Genomic DNA, 9,243 nt, shown 5'->3' with positions numbered 1-9,243 from the left:
ATTATCTGTTTTATTTTATTTTATTTATTTATTGTAGGTAAGCAAAGAACACGTGGCAGCATGGGGAGTTGGAGCATGTATGAAAAGAAAAATAAACCCTAGGGTACATAGTTTTGGCGGCAAAATAAAGATGAAAATATATCTTTTCCCCCACGTTATGTCCAATCATATATTTCTCATTAAATACAAAAATAATTTCTCTTCGTGGAAGGAAAAACTACCCGAAACCACCTATTACTTTCCAAAAAAACAAACTGCCCAACTTCTTCATCTTCATCTTCATCGTGCCTCATTCTCTCACTACCAAACAAGAAAAACTTCATTTCTCTCAACGAATTCATCCCCATCGCCACCACTGATTTAAAAAAAGCACAAAGATAAGATCAAGGAAAGACCCAACCTCAACACAGATTTTCGAATGTTTCCAAACAGTCAAAGCAGAAGCACACTTTAAAATCCTTCATAAACGCCAAGTATATTTGGAAGATGGGTTTGTCTTTCCTGCCGAGGATGAAGAACCGTTTGGACCAGAGGTGATGGTCGTGATAAAGAAGCACAACTGGGAGAAGCTTGCCCCTATCCCAAAGCTGTAGCACCGGAGATGGTAAGGGAGTTCTACGCCAACCTCGAAGACCATCCAACCACACAATATACGTCCGAGGGAAGCTCCTTCGATTTTCCCCTTCAGCACTCAACCGATACTTCAAGTTGGGAAAAGTGGAGAAGCAGCACAAGCGATTCGTGGATGAGGTGGATCAAGAAACATACAACGGAGTGCTGAAGGATTTATACTACGGGTGGGCCAAGTTCGAAGGGAATGTCCCAATGAGGAAAAGAGTAGATCACCGAGCCCTAAAACCGAACGTAAAATTATTGAACAATTTTCTCAAAGGCAAGCTGATACCAACATCTCAAAACCACTGTCCTCTTGAAAAGGTTGATGCTCTTGCACTCGATCATATAAGGGAGGAAGATCGATATTGGATAACTCATCTTTGAGCAAATCCATGAATGTACCAAAATGAATCGGGATAACCTACTATTTCCCAACTTGATAATCGCACTGTACAGGAAGAAGAAGGTTCCTGAGGAGCCCTTCGAGGATTTCATTAAATCCAATGAGGGTATCACCAAGAAGAAGGTACCCGAGTTGATGAGTTTCAATGATGATGCCCCCTACGAAGGTTTAGAGAGGGGAGCAAAATCAGTTACCGCGACTAGAATGGCTGATGTGGTCATACACACTCGAGAAACACGTGAAAAGATCGTACACCTGAAGGATCACATAGAAATTTAATTTGAGTATGTCAAGGCTAGGGACACGCAACTCAACACCTTCTTTAAGGAGTTGCTCCCAAACACTAACACCAGACTTTCGACCTTCCCAGTGTTATCCTCAAATACAAAGCAAGTGGTAGCACATACCATGCCTTGACATCGTATGTCCCTCCTGAAGTTCCCCCAGAAGTGCCCACTAATATGCCACCACTGGCAACCCATGTCCCGCCCGTACCAGAGGAAGGCCAAGGCGACACATAAGAGTTCATCAGTTCCTCATCTTTTTCCACCTCCGAGAGCAGTCAAGATAGCCCCCCCCCAACTTCTTCCCTGATGAAGCTTTTTCTCTAATACCAAAAACCTGAGCACGGTCGTATACAGTCCTCTGTTAGTCAAGCAATACCAGTCTTAGTAGCAGATCCTAGTCCAACACCAGTCCCAACACAATTAACTCCTACTACCGAGCAGTCAACTCCATCACAAGCCTCGACCGACAAGAAGCGATACAAGAGAACGACAGGCTGTATACTTCAATCATCTCCCTCAACTATAGAAGCAGTAGACTCGGGATCCGATAGTCCATCTCTTCCCAAACAACGTCGAACGAGGGTGTCTAGTCAAGCCACCCAATGAATTAAATGTTGAATCTTGGATGATCTTTGATAGCACCATGAATGTTTTACTTGGTGTTAAACTTTGTTTTGCCTGAACAATATTTTGATATTTTATGAATGATGAATTATGTTTTGCTTATGACTATTTTGCTCATTGTTTGAATATTTTACCTTACGCTGTAAGAGCATCGAGAGATCGCATGGGGTTTTGGTAAAACGTGTCTTGGTAATATAAGAACATCGAGAGATAGCCTTTTGTCTAGATAATGATTCTTAAATTCGAGAGAATTAAGATAGATCCACGTGAGCAATGGAATGAATCTGGGATGGTAAAGTTCTAACTTGTTACCTTAGAGATAAGGAGTGAGTTTCAAACGACTAAAAGGGATGGACGCTAGAGTAGGATAGACAACGCCTATAGTTTATACTGAGAGGTATTGCTACAATAACAGTTTGACAAACCAAGGGTCATAGTTAATGCTAAGGAGTATTGTCATAGCAATCGTCTAAGAATACCTAGTAATCATGTCGGGCAGCTTTAGCAAGTCATAATAATTCATTCTAGACATAGAATAATTGTTGTCAAAGCAAAAGTTTAGCATAAGTTCTCTGTGATACGTATGAATATGTGAGGTTGTTTGCATTATATTTAGATCAACACTTGTCTTGTTTTATTCTAGAATTCTCCATACTTAATTTTCCTCAACTAAACTTTCCTGCAATCACTAAATCACTTTTTCATTTTATTAATATTAGTTCTTAAGCTGACACTCAGTAGAACTTAGTTTGGGACACTAGTTCTAGTTGTGGTGAAAATATATTTCTCGACCAATCCCTGTGGAGACGATACTCACTTACCCTATATTACTTGAATCGATTGTGTATACTTGCACAGATTTTCTTGCCTTAACATATACATTTACAAGCGATCACTAATAGTGAGTATCTGATCCCGTCTGAAAATGCTAGTGCACCGGTACATCAGGGTATGCCAGTGCCAGAGTTTGATGTTTTTGTGCAAGCTCTCGATTCTATTTTGACTCGGTTCCAACCACCTCCACCTCCCTCTGCTCCTCCAGCACCGCATATATTGATCCCAAAAGAGCTAAAAAGTTTGGGAGCTCTCGAGTTCTGGGGAGAAGAGGATGAATGTCATGTAGATGTTGATTTATGGTTAAATGATATTAAGTTGATGCTGGAGAGTCTTCACTTCTCGAATTCTGAAAAGCTGGGCAGAGTTATATTATTACTTCAAGGATCAGCTCGAGTGTGGTGGACCAATACTATAATGTATGCACCACTAGAACAAGTGACCTTGCAGTTCTTTCAAGAGGAATTTAAGAACAAGTACATCGGTGAGCAGTTTAGACAGGCAATGCTGCTGAAGTTTCTTAATATGAAATAAGGTGACCGAACAATACATGAGTACGAGGCTAAGTATAACAATCTGAGCCGTTTTGCTACTGAGGTAATTACCAATGATAAAGCTCAACGTGATTGGTTCATCAAAGGTTTGAGGCCAAAGTTAAAAGAGATGATGTTGGCTTTAAACTTGCCTAGCCTACAAGAAGTTATAATCCGAGCTAAGGCTATTAAAAGAGCTCAAAAGGAGACTTTAGCAGAGATACAAGGTATACAAATGAGAAAAAGAGTTGGAACATCTTCAACTTCCCATAATGCTAAGAGAGGCAAGGGTTCGAGTTCTCGATACAATAATAGAGATGGATCTGCTACAACTTCACAGAAAAATAAACAATCACAGTCTTTTGCTACTGGCTCGGGTAGAACATTTGAAGAAATAAATACTCCATGTCAGACTTGTGGCAAATTTCACCGTGGAGTATGTAGATTTCTCAATGGAGTTTGTTTCTAGTGTGGTGAAACTGTTCACTATGCTCGAAATTGTCCTAAGAAATCTGAGGATAATTCAATGCAAACTGAGAGATCAGTAGCAACATCAAATAGAAAAAATAGGAAGAGGTAGATCCAGAGGACAATATGAGTCATTTCCTCAACCAAATACTCATGGGGTAGCCATAATATATAATATTAAGACTAATGAAGATCGGGATGACCCAAATATCTTAACAAGTACATTCCATCTTTTCGATGAGCATGTATTTGTTTTGGTTGACCCTGGTTCTACACACTCTTATATTAGTACAAAGTTGATTTGAGCTAGATGAGTTCCTTTATAACAAATTTTTAGTGAGATGATAGCGGCAAACCCTATGGGTCATAGTAAAAGAGTAACACTGGTATGTAGAAAATCCCCGATAAAGATTCAATGGATTATATTCCCGACAAACTTAATGAAATTTCCTTTCGACGAATTTGAAATTATTTTGGTTAACGATGGGTTGATTTTCACAAGAAGCGGTTATTCTTAAAGGATGCAAAATGCTCAGAATAATAGTGATCGGCGAAAAAACAAAGTCACCATCCAATGTGATATCAACAATTATTGCAAAGAAAATGATATCAGAAGGATGTATAGCTTTTCTGGCTAACGTAATAGACACTCGAATATCGGAAGCGAGATTAGATGATATACTAACAGTTAGGGAGTTTTCGAATGTTTTTCCGGAAGAGTTACTAGGATTACCTCCAGACCTTGAGGTGTAATTCCATATTGATGTTTACCCGATACTGAACCTATTTCTATGACTCCATATCGAATGGCTCCAACGGATTAAGAGAATTAAAGGCCCAACTGCAGGAGCTGCTTGACAAGGGATTTATCAGACCCAGTGTTTCTCATTGGGGAACACATGTGTTTTTTGTGAAAATGAAGGATGGTTCTATGCGATTATGCATATATTATCATCAGTTAAATAAAGTAACAATAAAGAATAAATATCCTCTTCCGAGGAATGATGATCTGTTCGATCAACTAAAAGGCGTGACAGTGTTCTTTAAGATAGACTTGCGGTCAGGATACCACCAATTAAAGATTAAAGAGGATGATATATCAAAGACAACTTTTTAGACTCGATATGGACATTATGAATTTGTGGTGATGCCATTTGGAATAACTAATGCTTTTGCAACATTTATGAATTTGATGAACCGAGTATTCCAACCTTATCTGGATCATTTTGTGGTGGTATTTATCGATGATATTTTGGTGTATTCAAAGTCAAGAGAGAAGCATGATGCTCATCTTCGGGTGGTTCTTCAGACTCTTTGAGAGAATAAGTTGTATGCCAAATTATCCAGGTTTGAATTCTAGTTAGTTGAGGTTGTTTTCCTTGGCCATATAGTCTCCATAGAAGGCATAAGAGTGGATCCCAAAAAGATTCAAGCTATAGTGGATTGGTAACCCCAAAGGAATATTTCTGAGGTTTGGAGTTTCTTGGGGCTTGCTGGTTATTATAAATGGTTCGTGAATAACTTTTCAATGTTAGATTTTCTGCTAAAAAGTTGTTACGAAAATATGTGCATTTTTTTGAAGTTTTGAAATACTAAAGAGAATTGTAACAAAGGTATCGATGCTTGTACAACCTGAGTCGGGTAAAGACTATATCGTATTCAGTGATGCATCCCATAATGGATTAGGGTGTGTTCTTATACAAGAGGGGAAAGTTGTGGCCTATGCATCAAGACAGCTGAAAACTCATGAGAGAAATTACCCAACACATGATTTAGAATTTGTAGTGGTCGTGTTTGCTTTGAAAAGTTGACGTCATTATCTGTACAATGAGCGGTGACATATTTATACATATCACAAGAGTCTAAAGTACCTGTTGACTCAAAAAGAACTGAATTTGAGGTAGAGAAGATGGATCGAGATTTTAAAAGATTATGATGTGATCATTGATTAACATCCAGGGAAGGCTAATGTGGTAGCTGATGCACTTAGCCTAAAGACTTCTGCAGTTTTATGGGCTTTGGATGCACGTATGTCTTTAAAAGAGGATGATGCCTTAATTGTTAAACTTAAGTTAAAGTTGATGCTCTTGGATTGGATAAAAGAACTACAACGACAAGATGTAAAATGATTGGCATGAATTTTACAAGTAGAAAAGTATGAGGTTAAAGACTTCAAAATAAGGACTTATGGATGTTTATATTATCGTAGAAGACTTTGCATTTCCCGATAATGATGAGCTATCTTTATGAGGCACGTTATAGTCCTTTGACGATACATCCAAGTGGGAATAAGATGTATCAGGATGTAAAGAGTCGTTATTGGTAGCCTGGAATGAAAAGAGTTGTATAAGAGTTTATTGCAAAATGCCTAACATGTCAGCAAGTGAAAGTTGAACATCAAGTGCCTTCTGGATTGCTACAACCAATATCCATTCCCGAGTGGAACTGAGAATGAATTACGATTGATTTTGTTTCAGTGCTACTTTTGAACCCCAATAAAAAGGACTCGATATGGGTAATCATGGATAGATTGACCAAGACAACTTACTTCATTCTAGTTCGGGTAGATTACTCGTTGGATAAATATGTAGAGTTATATATAAAAGAGATAGTTCAACTGTATGGAGTACCAATTTCGATTGTATGTGATCGAGATCCCAAGTTTACTTCGAGATTCTGGAAATCCTTACATGAGGCATTGGGTACTCAATTGAACCTCAGAATGACTTTTCATCCCCAAACAGATGGGCAGTCAGAGTAAACTATTCAGATTGTGGAGGATACGCTAAGAGCATGCGTGATTAAATTTAAAGGATCATGGGAAATATATTTCCTTTAGTGGAATTTGCTTATAATAATAGTTACCAATCGAGTATTACGATGGCCTCGTATGAAGCCTTGTATAGGAGGAAGTGTAACACACCCTTGAATTGGTTTGAATTAAAAGATCGAGATCTGGTGGGCCCAGATTTAATGAAAGAAATAGAAGATAAAGTAAAAGTTATCTAGGATAACCTTAAAATAACCTCTAATCAACAAAAATCTTATGTCGATCAAAGAAAAGAGATTGAATATCACGTGGGGGATAAGGTATTTATGAAAGTATCACCTTGGAAGAAAGTGTTTCGGTTTGGGTGCAAAGGAAAGTTGAGTCTGAGATTTATTGGACATTATGAAATTCTAAAAAGGGTTGGACCAGTAGCTTATCAGTTAGCTTTGCTTCCCGATATGGACAATATCCACAATATTTTTCATGTGTCGATACTCAAGAAGTACCGATCAAATCCATCGCATATCATCACAATAGAGTAAATCTAGATCCGACCAGATTTGATATACGCGGAAGAGCCAGTGCAGGTCTTGGCTCGATAAAACAAAGAATTACGTAACAAGAATATTCCTCTAATTAAAATACTTTGGTAAAATCATAGAGTTGAGGAAGCTACTTGGGAAAAAGAGGAGGACGTGAGGAAACATTTTCCACACCTTTTCGCATCAGGTATGTCTTAAAATTCGAGGACGAATTTTCTTAAGGGGAGAATTGTAATACCACAAGTATCGAGTAGGTGATCATAGTGAAAGAATTTAAAATTTGGTCAGCTAAACTGAGTAAATTGAAAAGTATGAGGAATGATTTAGGAATTGTGTTTGAGACTTGTTAGTAAGAATAGAATATTGGAGGGGAAATTTAGTCATTTAGATGAAATAAATTTAATATTCATTTGATTAGGTTATTTAATATAAGTGAATAGGAGAATAAAGGGATAAATTATATTGGTTCTCTTATTTTCTTCTTCTTCCTGACGTCCTAAGCCCCCATAACAAAAGTAAGGCTTCATCTAGTTAGTTTTTTCCTTTTATTTTTTGGTTGGTTTTGAAACCTTAAGTGATGTAGAAGCTTAATGAAGGTTTAAAGAGGATTAAAACTAAAAGATGAAGGATTCATTTGAGATTTAAGAAAATGTGTTTTAAATGATTTAATGAAATTTGGGCTGATATTGAAGTTTAAAGGTATATTTGACTTGCCAAAGAGGTAAATAAGAGATTTGAAGCCTTAGAAATGATTAAAAACTTGTTTAAAATTTGGGTGTGATTTTATTTTTAAATCTTTGGAGTTATTGGATGTTATAGGGAGATTTATGGATGTAAAACAATTGGTTTAAGTAATGATAAGTTTAAGTTTATAATTGGGGATAAAAGTAAGAGATTTAGGCGAAAATATGGTAAAAATCAAAGTAAAATATGTAAAATTTAGGTTAGGGTATCGGTACCCGATACTATAGGGTTAAATTTAAGGAAAGAGGATGAACACGATGAACAATATCGATATTGATGCAAGTAGTATCGATACTGAAGTGGAGTATCGATACCAAGAGAAAGGTATCGATACCATTTGGATTCCAGAATGCAAAAATGGTATCGATACTGAAGGGAGTATCAGTACCATATTATAGAAGTATCGATACCATAGGAGGGGTACCAATACTATTCAGCCTGGAATTTTAAGTTAGGATGAACTTTAATAATATTCAAGAATAATAGTCTTTAGAAAATATACTAACATTTGTATTGTATATGTGTGAATATGAATGCTTATATAGATCATAACCAAGCTCCTGAATCCAACAAGCAAAAGGGCAAGGAGATACCATAGGAGGGGTACCAATACTATTCAGCCTGGAATTTTAAGTTAGGATGAACTTTAATAATATTCAAGAATAATAGTCTTTTGAGTGTTATTATTTTGTATAAATGTTAGAAAATATACTAACATTTGTATTGTATATGTGTGAATATGAATGCTTATATAGATCATAACCAAGCTCCTGAATCCAACAAGCAAAAGGGCAAGGATAAAGTTGTTGAATAGTTTGACATCAGTAAGGCATAATAGCGAGGCATACCAGGTGAATCCATTTATTGTACTTATATGAGATAAGGGTGACTTACGATGAGTCAACCTTGACCATTTGATTTAAAGTATTTTTACAGTATTTCAATATGTTTTCATAACGTTTATGGAATTGATACAAGAGTAATGTTAAAGTATGAGCTACTCTAAAATAAATAGATGAACGTTTATGTTGTGTAATCTGCTAAGTTAATTGAATAGCCCATTGTATGTGCATTGAGAGTCATAGGTGCATTTCGACATACATTGTATGTAATGGTTATCGATCGATTTTGTTTAATGCATAACAGTGCATTTTTGTATCAGTATTGTATGTACTTTTGGCACTAGATGTGCAATCATGGTATTCATAATGAGTTTGTAAATCACCATTTCGTTATACAATTATGCATAAAAGTTATCGATCAATTTTGTTTAATGCATAACGGTGCATTTTAGTATTAGTGTTGTGTGTACTTTCGACACTATGTGTGCATCCATGGAATTCATAATAAGTTTGTGAATTTCCATTTCGGTACTTTGGTGTAATGCATGTACCTTGCATTCTCATTTGACATTTTTTGGGCA

The sequence above is a fragment of the Hibiscus syriacus genome, unplaced genomic scaffold (genome assembly GCF_006381635.1).
Source record: "Hibiscus syriacus cultivar Baekdansim isolate YM2019G1 unplaced genomic scaffold, ASM638163v2 tig00002793_pilon, whole genome shotgun sequence".
Taxonomy (NCBI): domain Eukaryota; kingdom Viridiplantae; phylum Streptophyta; class Magnoliopsida; order Malvales; family Malvaceae; genus Hibiscus; species Hibiscus syriacus.
Note: the sequence above shows the minus strand (reverse complement) of the source record.